A 16,123-nucleotide genomic window follows, 5' to 3' on the forward strand; every position below is an offset into this window, starting at 1 on the left:
GGATAAATGTGTGCATGAATATGGGGTCGGGAACCTCGGAAGCTCTCATACTTTTATATTGTTTGTCTTCAAAGCAACTTGCCATCCCATGTCTTGTCGTCTTGTTTGAGAGAGAAAGTGACTCGGTCCGGTGACCAAGGGGCTGGACCAGACCAGTTCCCTAGCCAGTGCACTGATGAATGTTTAACAACTAGCACTTTGTCGGGGAAAGCCCTGACTTGTAACATGTTCCAATTGCTATGGTGTAAATCTTCTACCATGGCCAATGTCAATCTATCCGTGTGACCCCATTGTATGGGGGTTGGGAAGAGATGATCATAAGCATGCCATTAATATGGTATTTCCACCACATAGATACAATAGACATGCGTGGCCTCAGAAGCGTAGATAATAGTAAAAATCAGCAGTGCGTTTTGAGTGGTTATCACCTTTGCTGTTAATATAATTTATTGGGTGGTAAATGCACATAATTCTTAAAAACCTGCTTGAGGCACACGGAAAGATGACCACATGAGGAGAGCCAGCTAAGAAGAGAAGCCTCAGGGGAAACTAATCCTGCTGGGAGCCTGATCTTGCATTTCCAGCCTCCAGAACCGTGAGAAAATAAATTCACGTGGTTCAAGTGGGAGGAGCGAAAAACTGGCTCGCAAAATTACTGGAAATTCAACAATCAGCTCTCACAGGCCGGTCGGAGCTGGATTCGGTATTCTGCTGCCTCCAAACCATGGGCCAGTGGGAGTCCATGGACGTTCCTCAAACCAAGCCTCCCCCTTGCCCATCTCTGAAGTAGTCCAGTTAGAGGACACACACCGCAGGCCCGGCCAAGATGGCTGCCCTCACTGCCCGTCCGTTGAGTCCTGGGCGTGAAGGGGAAGTGGCCAGGCTACGAATGCATCCTTTGCCGTGCGCCACCTCTTCCAAGGAAGTTGGGCTTGTCCTGCCTGAGTCGGGACTGCTTCAGGAAGAGGAGTCAAAGGCACTCAATTTTCAGCCTGTTCACTGCTTGAGAAAATTCTAGCAACTCTCACAAAGGGAGGTTTGTGTGAAAGGAAAAGTGCTTAGGGGTCCAAAGAAATCAGAGTGGGGAATTCCACTTTCCTTCAGGGATATTGAAGACAGAAGTTCCAGAGGCCAAATCTATTCTCTTGACTTCCTGTCAGGGGAGAAGGGCATTGTGGGTAACCTCCTCCCAGAACAAGAAGCGAGGTCAGGGCCGAGGCCCCATGCAGGCTTGAGGCCTGCTTGCTCCTGTGCTCTGTGCTGGGCCTGGCCGTCGAGAGAGCCGGCAGGGAGCCCTTCCTTTCAGCCGCCTCTCTCCCGCCTCACCCATGACTCCCTTGGGCTTCTGCCTGCTCCAGGGGAGCCCATGGAGCATTATCCTGGAAGAAAGCCATTAGGGCTGAATGAGCGGTGTCTGCTTTCTGAAGGAGCCGCTCTGCTGCCCCAATGACTGCCTGGCTCCTGGCCCTGGGCCATTGTGGAAGGACAAAGCTGACACACAACAATCCCACGACAATCTCCTCTCAGCCCTTTCTTCTTTATTATTGTTATTATTACCTTTCAAACACTCCAGCTTCTTGGGCTCGTTATCTCTGGTGAGGCCTTTGGCCAAAGTGTATGGGGGCCACTTCTCCCTCCTTTGCACCCCCTTGCCCTCATAGGCCCAGCTTCACTGCTGTCTCTTTGACAAAATACATAAAACCGATACTGATCGGTTAACATACATGACATCTTTAAACTTTAATCCATTTTCCCTCTCTCAACGCGGCGGGCCGGCCTCTGTAGAGGTGCCCATCCATTGTTCCCTGTCAAAGCCTTCTTGAGTGGGTTTCCCACTGAGTCACTTTTGTGTGAGTCAAATCAAGATTATAGGTAGCGGAGAAGAAAAAGCTGAGAAGAGAAGGTTAGCCCCTCATTTTAGACTTTAAGAAAAATCTGCCAGCAGGGGCCAGTCGGAGTGGGTAATGCACATGAAAGGCCAAGTCCAAGCTGGGTCGCCTGTGTCACAAGAGGAGTTTTTCAGGGAGAAGCACACAAAACACACATTGTCGTGGTCGCACACAGAGACATAAATTTAGGAACATGTTCGCCCTTCGCCTGAACATAGTTAGCTCTGATAATGAGGAACAATGAGCAGGAATGAAGCCTCCGGGATTGAGTAGAGCGAGCATTGACACTTGTTCATCCCACAAAAGTGGCTTCTCTCTCTCCTCGGTTTCTTCTCTCCCTCCCGGTGCCGAATGACCCTCGGCCGCTCACCAGTGTCCTCCCGCACCCTCGCCCAGTAGAACGGTGGAAAGGTCAGGTGTCCGACAGGAGGACAGCTGACCTCTGTGGCTTGGTTGGCTCTTCCGGATTGGACAAAAATCCATTCTGGCACCTGAAGTCCCTTGGGGGAAAGCTCCGTAGAGGGTGCTAAACTTTCACAAGGGACAAGGTGGCAGGTGGGAAGTTGGGATGGGGGTGCCCGGGGCTCAATCCTGGCTGTACCACCTTCTGTTGTGGGGTCCTGGTCACTTACTTCATCTCCAAGTGCCTCAGTTTCCTCTTCCACTATGAGATGATGATACCGCCTCAGGGCTTGACAGGAGGATGAGATGCCTATAAATTGCGTAGCACCTTGGAAGTACTCAGTAAGCGTTGCGCGTTAGTGGTACTCACGCGTGATCAGAGTTAGTGGCTAGAGTAGTAAGGTGTGATAGTATTTTCAGACAACAAAAACCTTTGCAACAAGAGGAGCTGAAAGATAAACGAGTTGGAGATCACCCTTCAATTAATTACAAAAAGCCGAGTCCCCAGAAGCTGCCGTTCCCTAAATAACTTGGAGAACGAGGCTCGGATCAGATGGTCTCCAGCGTGGTGGTTAAAAGCCGGGTTTGAATCTTGAGTCTGCCACTCCCTGGCTGGTTGCATTTAGGAAACCTACTTTATCTCCTTCAGCCTCTGTTGTTGGTTTTTTCCCCATTAAAAAATAAATAAATAAACGTTCAATTTGCATACAGTAATATTCACCCCTTTTAGTGTCCCAGTTCTATAATTTTTACGAACATATGCAATTGTGGACCCACCACCACGATCAAAAAACCATGTAGAGAATATTTCTAAAACCCTCCAAAAATGCACTCTTTGTATTCAATCCCTTCTACCCCCCCACCCCCACCCCAACACCCCCTGCAGCCACTGATCTGTTTTCCGTCCCTATCATTTTTCCTTCACGCGAATGTCACATAAATGGAATACACAGTATGTGACCATATAACTCCAGTTTTCTTTCACTTGGCAAACCGCATTTGAGATTCAGCCATGTTTTCTCCCTGTATTGCCGAGTAATATTCTATGGTTTTGAAGAACCTGTTTGTTTCTCCATTCTTCAGTTGAAGGACATTTGAATTGTTTCCAGTTTGAGGCGATTGTGAATGAAACTGCTGTAAACATTTACATACAGGTCTCATTTCCCGAGGGTAAATACCCAGGAGCGTGCTTGCTGGGCCATATGGTTGGTGTATGTTTCACTTTGTAGGAAACTGCCAACTTGTTTTCCAAAGTGGCTGTACCACTTTGTATTCCCACCGGCGATGGATGAGAATCCCAGCGGCTTTGCGTCCTCGCCAGTGCTTAATAGTATCAGCTTTTAGGGGCGCCTGGGTGGCTCAGTCGGCTGAGCGTCCGACTTCAGCTCAGGTCACGATCTCACAGTCTGTGAGTTCAAGCCCCGCGTCCGGCTCTGTGCTGACAGCTCGGAGCCTGGAGCCTGCTTCGGATTCTGTGTCTCCCTCTCTCTCTCTGCCCCTCCCCTGCTCGTGCTCTGTCTCAAAAATAAGCAAAAACATTTTTAAAAAAATAAAAAAAAATATTATCAGCTTTTAAACCGTTAGCTATTCTAATAGGTGTGAACCTTGGTTTCTAATCTGTAAAATGCAGACCATAGCTGTGCCTTCATGGTATTTTTGTACATGTTAGTTGTTGTGGGCTATGTAAAGCACTTAGCCTAGCACAGTGCCTGGCAGGTAAGGGGGTTGCTAAATGCAAGTTGCATTACTTACTCTTCTGTCCAAGCCCCACGTTCTTGCATGTGATGGATATTGTACATTATGCTTCTCGAGGCCCCTTCCCTGCGTGAGAACATCGGCCTATGTTGGTCCGATTGCTGCAGGGCTCTTTGAAGAGACCACTTTGTGTCTCTTTAAAACCAGGCTCTGTTTTGTCTCCCTGGCTCTGTGCAAAGGGACCACGCAACAGCTGCCGGCTCCAAGCCAGGCCAGTCCCCAGGCGCTCCGAGGCCAGACTTCGGTGAGCAGGCCGTCTGGGCAACCCTCCTGCCACCGCCTGAGGCCTGGGGGTTTTTCTTGGCCTGCTCTCACCCCTGCTGCTGGCCATTCCTTGCCTGCTTGCCCTGCCAGCCCTCAGCTCCCGGCCGGAGGCACAGGGCTCTCCACGCTCGGCTCCCTATTAAATATGGCTTAACAAAAAAAAAACAAAACAAAACAAAAAAAAAAGGCAAAATGGGTTTGTGAATCAGTCTCTGGGGGATTTGGCCTGGGAGGTATCATGGAGGGAAACAAACTGTACGAACACTCCTTTCAAAGCGTGGCTGAGCCCTTGGCCTAATCACAGTGGTCATCGTGGAGGCCGGAGACGAGGGCGTTCATTCCCTTTCCTGACAGCAGCCCCGTGGAGAAGTGTTAATGTGCCAGGTAGCCCTGATATTCAGCAGCAGCCCAAGTTCCCAGGGCTTTGGGCAATCTGGCGGCAGGCCTAGAGATACGACACAACGGGCTTAAGTAATCCAGACAGCAAACCTAAAGAAATGTGGGGCAGACGCAAAGATATAGGGAGTTCAGCCCGGGTGTTAGGCAATGTGCCTAAATAATGCAAATGGCTTGTAGATAATGGGTGACAGGCTCAAAGACACGAGGCAGTGGGCCTAAAGAAACCAGGCGCTGAGCTCGAGAACTCATGTTAGGAAGAAGGAATACAAGGGACAAGTCCAAAGTGGCGTCACGTGGCATTGCTTATATGGCACTTTTGTGTGAATGAGAAAAAGTCACCCCCCTCTGGGCAAACACAAATATGGTCCTGTGGGTGCCCTACTTTGGGGAGCAGAGCATCCCCGTGGCTGGATATTCTTTGGCAGGACACGTCATGGCCAACATCCACGGCAGCCCTGGGTCCAAGGGCACTGTGTTCCCCTAATGCTCCTCTGGGTTTCTTTCCAAGTGGCTTTTCATGGCCATCAGATGTGCCCCACCTATGAGTTAAGCTCTGAGCAGGCCCTCCTGGGTCACTGGGATTGTCTTCAGAGATCATGGCTCTACAGTTTCTGGGGGAAGAAAGAAAGGCCTACCAACAAGGGAGCTTGAGCTAATAGCCAAAGCAAAGCCTAGTCTTGGAGAGCCCTCATCGTGGGGAGGGAGAGGCAGATCCTGAAGTCATGATGGCACAGGGATGGCTGTCAGCAGGAGACTGACACCTCCAGCCTCCTCCTTTGTCCAAGGAGGAACTGAGAACGGCAGGGGCAAGGACCTGGTAAGGGCCATGGAGTCATTTAGTGCCAGAATGCAAAGCAGAATTACAAAAGGAAGACAACTTGAACCTCCCTTCTCTTGGCTTCTGGGGCCCACACTGTCTTCGTTCTTCTACCTCTCTCTAGTCATTCCTTTATGTGTCTTTGCTGGATGGCTCCTCCTCTTTCATACCCCCCGCCCCCCCCCCCCCCCCACCGATGTTGGTGTATCCAGGGCTCTGTGCTCTGTCCTCTCCCTACATGTTCTCTCTTGCCAAGAAATCTCATCCAGACCCATAACGTGAAATGTCACCTAAAGCAGATGATGCCCAAATCTGTATGCCCAAGTATGTTCTCTCCCCAGAGCTCAATCTTGTGAAGCTATCCTACCAGGTGACACTTCCCTGTGGGTATCTAATAGGCACCTAAAAATGAATAGGGCCTAGTAAATCCTGATCATCTGTCCTAAGCCTTCTCCAGCCTCCTGTCCCCCCTCATAGGAAAGGACACTTCCATCCACCCAGTTTCCTTGAGATCCCTTTTCTTCATCCCATCTCCGTATCCAATCCATGAGCACTTTCTCTCAGTTCTACTCTCTAAACATGGGCAAGTCCAAACAATTCTACCTTCCAACATGGGCCCATCTACTTGTCTCCATTATCCCTATGACCAGCTTGGCTCAGGCCCACATTACCTCTTGGGCTAACACAACAGCCTCCTAACTGGATGCTCCACTTCTCCTCTTGTCCCCACCCCCTCCAACCATCTCTACAGGTGGTTGGGCTAATCTTTTAAAGACGTGAATTCTATCACACCACTCTCAATATAAAACTCTCCAATGGACGCCACTCCCCTCGACTAAAATAGAATCTCCTGATCATGGTCTGCGGGGCCCTACACAAACCAACCCTTTACTATTTCACCAGCCTTCTCACAAACGTTCCATCCCATTAACCTTTCTTCTCTTGTAACCTCCCATGTAAGGCCCTTGGACAAGCCGTCCCGTTCTTGGAATACTCTTCCCACTGACACGAGGGTGGCTTTCTTTTTTTCTTTTGTCATTTGGTCTCAGTTCCATCTCTAGAGAAGACTTCCTCGTCTATCAGTCTCAATCTCAACTATCTACCTGATCAAGCTCTATCACATTAGTTTATTTTTACTTTGCACGTAACACTCATCACTCAGATTATTTTTCTCGCTCTCATATTTCCTGTCCTTTCCTTCTACAACCCAAACTCCCTGAGAATAGAGGGTTTGTCTTTTTCCCACTGGTTGGCAGAGTATCTGGTTTATTGAAGGTGTTCAACAAATATTTGTTATGTGAACAAATAATTGAACGAATGAATGAATGAGTGAGCACTGGATTTGTAGACTGAGAACCCGGGCCCCATCCATCTGCCCTGTGTCCTTGAGAAATATATTATTGTTCATTACCTCTGCACACTTTCCAAGACCCTGCTGTAAGAGAGGCTGATGGATAAGAAGTCCCTGCCATGAGAAGTTAACAGAGGGACCCCGGAACCAGCCCAGAGGAAGTGATATCTAAATTGAGTCCTCGAAGACTAGGAGGTATTGCAAGAAAGGTCTGGAGAGAGGGAACAGCAGGTACAATTTCCTGAGATGAGAGAGAGAAAGCATATTTTGTTTCAGGAATGGAGAGGAATTGTCAATGGCTGGAACCATATAGTAGAAAGAATCAAAGAAGGAAGTAAGAAGGATGGAGGAAAGGAAGAAAGGAGAAAGTAAAGCAGGCAGGGAAAATTTGAACCTTGTCTTCTGGAGGCTTCTATTTGGAAATCAGGAGGGAAGAAGTCCGGATCCTGTCCTTGGCCTTCTCTTGTCCCAGTCCTCCAGCCCTAGCTACTTGGACAGTCCCCTTTTGGTTCTCCCCTATGCCTGATGATAGCAACATAGGACACTCCAGGGTGGTCTCAGTCTACTCTAATCCCCCACTCGTCTGGACAGTTCTTTACAATTCAATAGGCTCCTTGAATCTCAATACAACCTTCATTTACAGAAAACTGAGTCCCAGAGCCAGAGGGATTTGCTTGGAGCTACAGAGCTGGAATGAGAACCAGCTTTTTGGCCCTTCACTGGAGCTCTCCATGCTGTGCTACAACCTCTTTTCTCCTGAAATGTGTCTTCTTGGGCAGAATCTTCGCCTCCACCCAGGGAGTGTGCTATGAAGGAACTGAAAGCCTGACCTGGCACTTTCCAAGGGCCTCCTGCTGTGTTCCCTGTGCTCCAAGAGCTTTGTACAAGCCATTGGTGCCATTGATGGCTCTGGGCCAAGCTGACGGCATCTGTTCTTACTTAAAGTATTTATTTTGAGAGTCAAGTGTAGTTGAGCTGCATATTTTTTGGCCGAACCAGGCTGGCGATGGACTTGGCCTGTGGTGATGCCTGGGCTGTTGAGGAGACCCAGAAGTAGGTCCCCTTTATTAAGAAGGACTTCCCAGCCCTGGAATTAGGCAGCTGCCCCATTTCTTCCCAAGTCCCTGGTGAATGGTGTTATATTCATGACATACTAGCAAGGGATGAACGGAGCCAGGGAGGGGTCCGTCCTCTCCTGGCTCTCCAAATCATTGCATATCCTTGGGCAGATTTCTCTGTTCTGTTGGGCCTCCTGTGTCACGTGGAGACAACACTACCTGCTTCACAGAGTACCTAGGAGTCACTGCGAGATAAGTGGGAGAAGTGAAAAGTGCTGGTCAATCAGAGGCAGTTGCGATGATTGGTCAAGTGGCATGTAGGGTGGCCTGGATGTTTCTTGGCCCTTGCCTTAGTGTCTTGAAGACACAATGACTCACTGAGCACCGGGTCAGCAAGACAGCTTTCATTGTCCTCAGCAATGAGAACCTTCATGTGAGCCTTTAATAACAATTTTGAGGGCCAATGTCATTAGGGGCTGTGGTGCCAGGCACTGTGCTTCATGGGTATTGTTTTGTGTAATGCACATGAGTAGCCCCAGACGTCAGCATGATCCCTCCTCAATTTCTCTGGAAAAGCCAGGGCCATGCTGTTTGCCTGTGGGACAATTCCTATGATGCTTCTGCATTAACCCTCCAACATGGCGGCATTGTTGGACTTCCCATATAGGTTAAGAAAACTGATTATATATTTACTTACTGGGAGCAGCCATTTATTACGTAGGGTGAGGATGGTTAAAAGGGACACTAGGTTGAAGAGGGACTTTGGGAAAGACCCAGAAAGTCTACTTTGAGTGCATAAGCAGTCTCAAAGAAGCAACGTTGAGATTAAGGGTTGGAAACATGGAACACAAAGGAAGAGCGTTTTCAGAAGTGTTTGTGTAGAGGGAAGACTCAGGGCCAGGCTGCTGACTTCAAGCATCTGGAAAAGTAGAGATGGAGGAGAGAAGGCTCAGGCTGTTCTCGAGGCTCTGGGGGACACAAGGGTCAGAGCAGAGAAGGTTTTTCCTCTGTAAGAGCCTTATGATGGTGGAGTGAGCTGCTTCCACTAGGGCTGGGCTGAGAGCACTCTCCCTGTAGTTTTCTCTGTAAGAGCATCCATTTTTTGGAATCCTTATGACTACCATTAATGTGAAAGTGAGAACAGGAGGGTGCCTATTGGTGCCACTATGTAGAGGGTTCCCAATTCTGGACAAAGGCTGCACCAAATAATCTTTTTAAATTGAAGTGTAGTTGACACGCAATATTGGATTCGTTTCATGTGTACAATACAATGATTCAACATTTATATATGTTATGAAGTGATCAACACCATAAGTCTAGCTGCCATCTGTCACCATACAAAATTGTTATGATATTAGGAGCTCTGTACCCTATGCTGTACATTACATCCTCTGACTTACTTATTTTATAGCTGGAAGTTTTTACCTTTGAATCCCCTTCCCCTATTTTACCATCTCCTTACACCCTCCCCTCTGGCAACCACCATATTTTTCTCAGCATCTATGACTCTCTTTCTGTTTTGTTTGTTCCATTGTTTTTTCTTGTTGTTGTTTGTTTGTTTGTTTTAAGATTCTACTTGTAAGAGGAGTCATACAGTATTTATCTTTCTCTGTTTGACTTATTACACGGAGCATAATACACTTTGGGCCCATTCATGTTGTCACAAGGCAAGAATTAATTCTTTATTATGGCTGGGTAAAATTGCATTGTATTTATTTTTTTTTTAATTTTTTTTTTCAACGTTTTTTATTTATTTTTGGGACAGAGAGAGACAGAGCATGAACGGGGGAGGGGCAGAGAGAGAGGGAGACACAGAATCGGAAACAGGCTCCAGGCTCCAAGCCATCAGCCCAGAGCCTGACGCGGGGCTCGAACCCACGGACTGTGAGATCATGACCTGGCTGAAGTCGGACGCTTAACCGACTGTGCCACCCAGGCACCCCTGTATTTATATACCATATCTTCTTAATCCATTCATCAATCAGTGGACACTTAGGCTACTTCCATACCTTGGCTATTCTACACAATGCTGCCATGAACATAGGGGTACATGCATCATTTTGAATTAGTGTTTTCATTTTTTTCACATAAATACCCAGAAGTGGAATGGCTAGATTGTGTGATAGCTCTATTTTTAATTTTCTGAGGAACCTTTATACTGTTTTCCATCGTGGTTGCACCATTTTGTATTCCTATCAATAGTGCATGAGGGTGCCCTTTCTCTGCATCCTTGCCAACACTTGTTATTTCTTGTCTTTTAGATACTAGCCATTCTGACAAGTGGGACGTGATATCCCATTGGGGTTTTGATTTGCATTTCTGAAGATTAGTGTTGTTGATCATCTTTTCATGTGTCTGTTGGCTATCTGTATGTCTTCTTTAGAGAAATGTCTATTCAGGTCCTCTGTCTACTTTTTAATTGGATTGTTGGTTTTGTTTTGTTTGATATTCATTACATAAGTTCTTTATATGTTTTGGATATTAACCCATTATCGGTTATATCATCTGTAAATATCTTCTCCCATGCAGTAGGTTGCCTTTTCATTTCATGGATAGTTTCCCTCACTGTGCGAAAGCTTTTTAGTTTAATGTAGTCTCATTTGTTTATTTTTGCTTTGGCTTCCTTGCCTGAGGAGATAGGTCCAAAAAAGTATGCCAACACCGGTGTCAAAGAGCATACTGCCCATGTTTTCTTCTAAGAGTTTTATGGTTTCAGGTCTGACATTTAAGTCTTTAATCCATTTCAAGTTTATTTTTGTATCTAGTATAAGAAAGTGGTCCACTTTAATTCTTTGGCATGTAGTGGTCCAGTTTTCTCAACACCTTTTACTGAAGGGACTGTCTTTCCCCATGGTATATTCTTGCCTCCTTTGTTGCAGATTCATTGGCCCCATAAGCATGGGATTATTTTTGGAACCCTCTACTCTATTTCATTGATCTATGTGTCTGTTTGTGTCCTAGTACCATATTATTTTAGCTTTGTAATATCATTTGAAATCAGGGAGTGTGACACCTCCAGATTTGTTCTTCTTTCTCAAGATTGCTTTGGCTCTGTGGGGTCTTTTGTGGTTCTATACAAATATAATATTTTTTGTTCTAATTCTGTGAAAAATGCCATTAGTTTGATAGTGATTGCGTTGAGTCTCTAGAGGGCTTTGGGTACTATGACCATTTTTTTTTTTTTTTTCAGTTATTGACTTATTTTTAGTTATATCTACACCCAACATGGGGCTTGCATCCCTGATCCTAAGATCAAGAATCATATGCTCTTCGGACTGAGCCAGGTAGGCACATTGGGTATTATGAACTTTCTAACAATATTAATTGTTCCAATTCACATGCATGATATATTTTTCTGTTCATTAGTCATCTTCTTTCATCACTGTCTTATCGTTTTCAGAGAGTAAGTCTTTCACTCCTCGGTTAAATTTATTTCTGGGTATTTTATTCTTTTTAATGCAACTGTAAACGGGATCATTTTCTTGATTTCTCTTTCTGATAGGTCATTATTACTATATATACATGCAACAGATTTATGTATATTAGTTTTATACCCTGAAAACTTACTGAATTCATTTATTAGTCTCAAATGATCTTTTAAGTAAGAATCCATTTGAATTACCTTCTGTTCCTTAAAGGATGCTAAATATATTTGTTAAGGAAAAGATATCTGTGCAAGGGGAATAATTGAGGAGTCTGCATTTGCAGATTAAAAAAAAAATTCAAAATCAATTTTATTGTACCCAAAACAGTGGAATTAACTGTGCATAATAAACTATTATATATATATTAAACTATATATAATAAGCTATTATATATATATATATATGTAAATGTAAATATGTGTGTTTTAAGTTCTAGAAAATAAAGTTTGTTTTCGCAGATAGTGATAAACAAAATTAAAACTGCATACTTTAGCAACATCAAAGGCTCAGTGGGGCAGGCAAATGACTTGAGTAGGGAGAGCAGGGTTTTGACTTCCAAGCATCTTAAGGGCAGGGACCTGCCAGCTGCCTTGTTCAGTGCCTGGCACACAGTATTCCAGCACGTAACACAATGCCTGGCACATAGGAGATCCTCGATACATATTTGCTGAGTGAAGAAAGTTATATTATTGTGTGAACATTCTCATGAGTGTGCATATACTTTAAAAAGCATAATTGGGAATAGCCTTTCTGAAGGCTGATTCACCATAATCCACCTTAAGGAACCTGGTTGTTTCCCGGCATTTTTATCAACTACGTATTCTTTGAATTTAAAAAAGTGTACTAATTTTCCAGATATTAGGATGTATCTTGCTTTTAAATCTTTAAATTTTTATAAATAAAGGCTCTTTTTTTTCCTAGTGAATTTAAAATTTTCTTTTTATAGCTTCCACCCATTGGTCTAATTGCACACAGAATAAATTCCATATTTCAAAAGAGCTATCATGTCTTTTGTTTTAAAAAAAAAATCTTTCTTTACAACCATGTTGTTTTTTTCCTGGCTAAGCATTCTCATTGTTAAAAAAAATTTTTTTTAATATTTTTATTTATTCTTGAAGGAGAGAAAGAGAGCATGAGCAGGGAAGGAGCAGAGAGAGGGAGACACAGAATTCGAAGCAGGCTTCAGGCTCTAAGCTGTCAGCACAGAGCCCACTGCGGGGCTCGAACCCACGTACCGGGGGATCATGACCCCAGCCGAAGTCGGATGTTTAACCGACTGAACCACCCAGGCGCCCCTCCTTAAGCATTCTCATTGTTTAGATCTTGATCTTGAGCTATTATGATATTCCAGATCTTTTACCATGCTAATTATCATCTTCTGGATTTGATTCAATTTTTGCATGGCCCTCTTCAATTATGGTTGGTCCTCAGCATTTATTGTTAGACTATGCTGACATACACAGCCTAGAGGATAGAGTAGGACAATCACCTTCTTTGTCTTAGGTCTCTATTTTTTAGCCTAAGAATATATTGATTTTATTTTGGGGGAATTTATTCATTTAAAAATTATACATGAATATTTTATCTTCTAAAAGTCAATTAATCAAAGAATATATAACAATGTATTAAACTTCTCATTACCTTCCCTTCATTCCCAATCCTTTTTTTTCCCCCCCTTTTTGAGAGAGTGAGAGCATAAGTGGAGGTGGGGGGAGGGGAGAAGGAAAAGGGAGAGAGAGAATCTTAAGCAGATTCCAAGCCCAGCACAGATTTGGAGGCAGGGCTTGATCTCACAACTGTGAGATCACTACCTGAGCCAAAATCAAAAATCAGACGTTTAATAGACTGAGTCACCCAGGCACCCCCCACCCATTCCCAATCGTATTCCCCTCCCTAGAGGCCACTTTTTCTTCATTTGTATGTATTTAAACATATATCTAGGCTTTTGTTTCAGATAAACATATTTTTATATATTCATCTTGTTTTGCTGTTTTTCATTTAATTCTTTTTTTTCTTTTTAATGTTTTTATTTTATTTTTGAGACGGAGACAGAGCATGAGTAGGGGAGGGGCAGAGAGATAGGGGGAGACACAGAATCCGAAGCAGGCTCCAGGCTCTGAGCAGTCAGCACAGAGCCCGACGTGGGGCTCGAACCCACGGACTGTGAGATCATGGCCTGAGCTGAAGTCAGACGCTCAACCAACTGAGCCACCCAGGCGCCCCTGTCTGTTTTTCATTTAACAGTATTGCTTGAAATTTTTCACGTGTGTACATATATTTTTTTAAGTGGCTTCATGGTACTCCTCAATGTGGACATGCTATGATTTATTCATGGAATGCCATACATTGACATTGAAGTTGTTACCATTTTATATGTTTGCTATTGCAAACCATGCTCTGATGAACACCTTCATGCCCTGACATACATTCAAATGGTTCCTTATCCTAGATTTGCAGAAGTGGCTACTTGAGTGCATTTAAAAATTTTTCATCACTATTGCCAAATTGCCTTTCAAAAAGACACCAAGGGGCACCTGGGTGGTTTAGTCGGTTAAGCGACCAACTTTGCCTCAAGTCATGATCTTGCGGTGTGTGGGTTCAAGCCCCGCGTCAGGCTCTGTGCTAACAGCTCAGGGCCTGGAGCCTACTTTGGATTCTGTATCCTCTCTCTCTGCCCTTCCCCCATTCACGCTCTGTCTCTCTCAAAAATAAAACAATAAAAATAAACATTAAAAAACAAAAGACACTAAAACTGGGGGATAAAAAAGGCACCAATAGCTCATGAGAGTGCCCATTTAATTGCATTCTCACTAGCACCAATATGATCAATATATAATTTTTATTAAGCTGATTGGCCAAAATTCATAAAGTAATAATTTAATAATGGCGAAATTGAGTATTTTTTAAAAATATGTTTTTGTTTCACCATTTTTGTATCTATTGTGAATTTTGTGTTCATATTGAGTCATTTCTAATAACATTTCTCTTTTTCATGAATTGTTTTTAAAATCACATTCTTAAACTCTTCCATATTTTCTTCCTTCCTCTTTCTCTTCTCAAATATATCCTTCCTGAATCCTCTGTGAGTCTACTAACATAAGCTTATAGCTCTATAAGATTGAAGTATAACTGGGGCGCTTGAGTGGCTCTGTTGTTTAAGAATCTGACTTCTGATTTTGGCTCAGATCATGATCTCACAGTTCATGGGATCAAGCCTCACATTGGGCTCTGCACTAATAGTGTGGAGCCTGCTTGGGATTTTCTCTCTCCCACTTTCTCTGCCCCTCTCTCACTAGTTTTCTCTCTCTCTCTTTCAAAAAATAAACAAATAAACATTGCCATTTTAGGTTGGTTCCACCCTTCCTGGATTCTATATTTTCCTCTTTTTTGGTTTATTCTGTTGTTTATTAGGGTGCAACCTCAAGTAGTTTCAAAGAATTACTGTAAGAGGTGAAAATTTCAAGTCCTTGTTTATTTGAAAATGGCTTTATTCTACCACTCAACACTTTAATGACAGTTTGGCTGGGTATAAAATGATATGAATAAAATAATTTCAAAGGCATCATCTCCTGGTATCTAGTGTGCTGATGAGAAATATGATGCCAGTCAGGTTGCTGGGCCTTTAAATCCTCTGAAAGTCACTTCCATCAAAGGGGGGCTTGCAACAATGAAGTGAAGTTCAACAACAATTGCTGTCCAATTTTGTGCACCTCAGAGATCAAAAGCAGCAATCAGCAATCAGAACACAGATCTGATATTCTGAAAACAGGGTCCTTTTTACCCACCCTGGCTTCTGCAAGCTGTGTGCAAGCTGCTCTAGGAATATGTGCACATCTGCCTTCCACCTGGCTGGGGATGGGGAATGGGTAGCTGCTGCTGTGCCAAGAGCGGAATTGGCTGAAATTAACCAAATTTATTGTGCAAGGCTTCAATAGACTCCAGAGTTACAAAATAGTTACATCAGGGGCACTTGGTTGCTCAGTTGGTTAAGCATCTGACTTGGGCTCAGGTAATGATCTCATGGTTTGTGGGTTTGAGCCCCTCGTCAGGCTCTGTGCTGACAGCTCGGAGCCTGAAGCCTGCTTCAAATTCTGTGTCTTCCTCTCTGTCTGCCCCTCCCCTGCTTGTGCTCTGTCTCTCTCTCAAAAATAAACATTAAAAAATATTTTAAAAATTAACAAACAAAATAGTTACATCAGATAGATTCTGCCACTGTGATTGTTGTCTAGTAGGAAGATTTTTGTGTTTCCTCCTCTGCCATTTTCCCAGGATCCTCTGTGTAGTTATTCCTTCTTAGATTTCAATTACATGATATTTGATATTCTCTCACAGATCACTGTAGTTCTTTTCATTTACAAAATTATTCTGGGAGCACCTGGGTGGCTCAGTCAGTTAAGCATCCAACTTCAGCTTGGGTCATGATCTCATGATTCGTGGGTCTGAGCCCCACATCAGGCTCTGTGCTGACAGCTCAGAGCCCGGAACCTGCTTCGGATTCTGTGTCTCCCTCTCTCTCTTCCTCCCCTGCTCATGCTCTGTCTCTCAAAAATAAATAAATGGCAAAAAAAATTTTTTTTAATTAAAAAATAAAAAATAATTCTTTGCTTTTTATTGGATCATTTCTTTGCTCTATCTTTAGTTTACTTATTAAAATATCCAAATATCCAACCTGCCATTAAATCTATTTTTAAATATTTTAGGTTGTTTTTTTAGTTACAGAATTTTTATTCTTTTTTTAAAATAGTTTTTATTTCTCTGCTGAG

General features: G+C 43.9%; 1 protein-coding gene across 1 annotated transcript in view; it reads left to right on the top strand.

The window, feature by feature from the left end:
* The window catches only part of TCF7L2 (transcription factor 7 like 2), a 250,272-nt gene that overhangs the window by 217,988 nt on the left and 16,161 nt on the right, over positions 1 to 16,123 (top strand). The window contains exon 18 of the transcript XR_006209185.1: positions 11,126 to 11,219. The gene's annotated coding sequence lies outside the window, so the exon portion shown is untranslated. The remainder of the gene's footprint in view (positions 1 to 11,125; positions 11,220 to 16,123) is intronic.

Source organism: Panthera tigris, chromosome D2, assembly GCF_018350195.1.
Source record: "Panthera tigris isolate Pti1 chromosome D2, P.tigris_Pti1_mat1.1, whole genome shotgun sequence".
Lineage (NCBI taxonomy): Eukaryota > Metazoa > Chordata > Mammalia > Carnivora > Felidae > Panthera > Panthera tigris.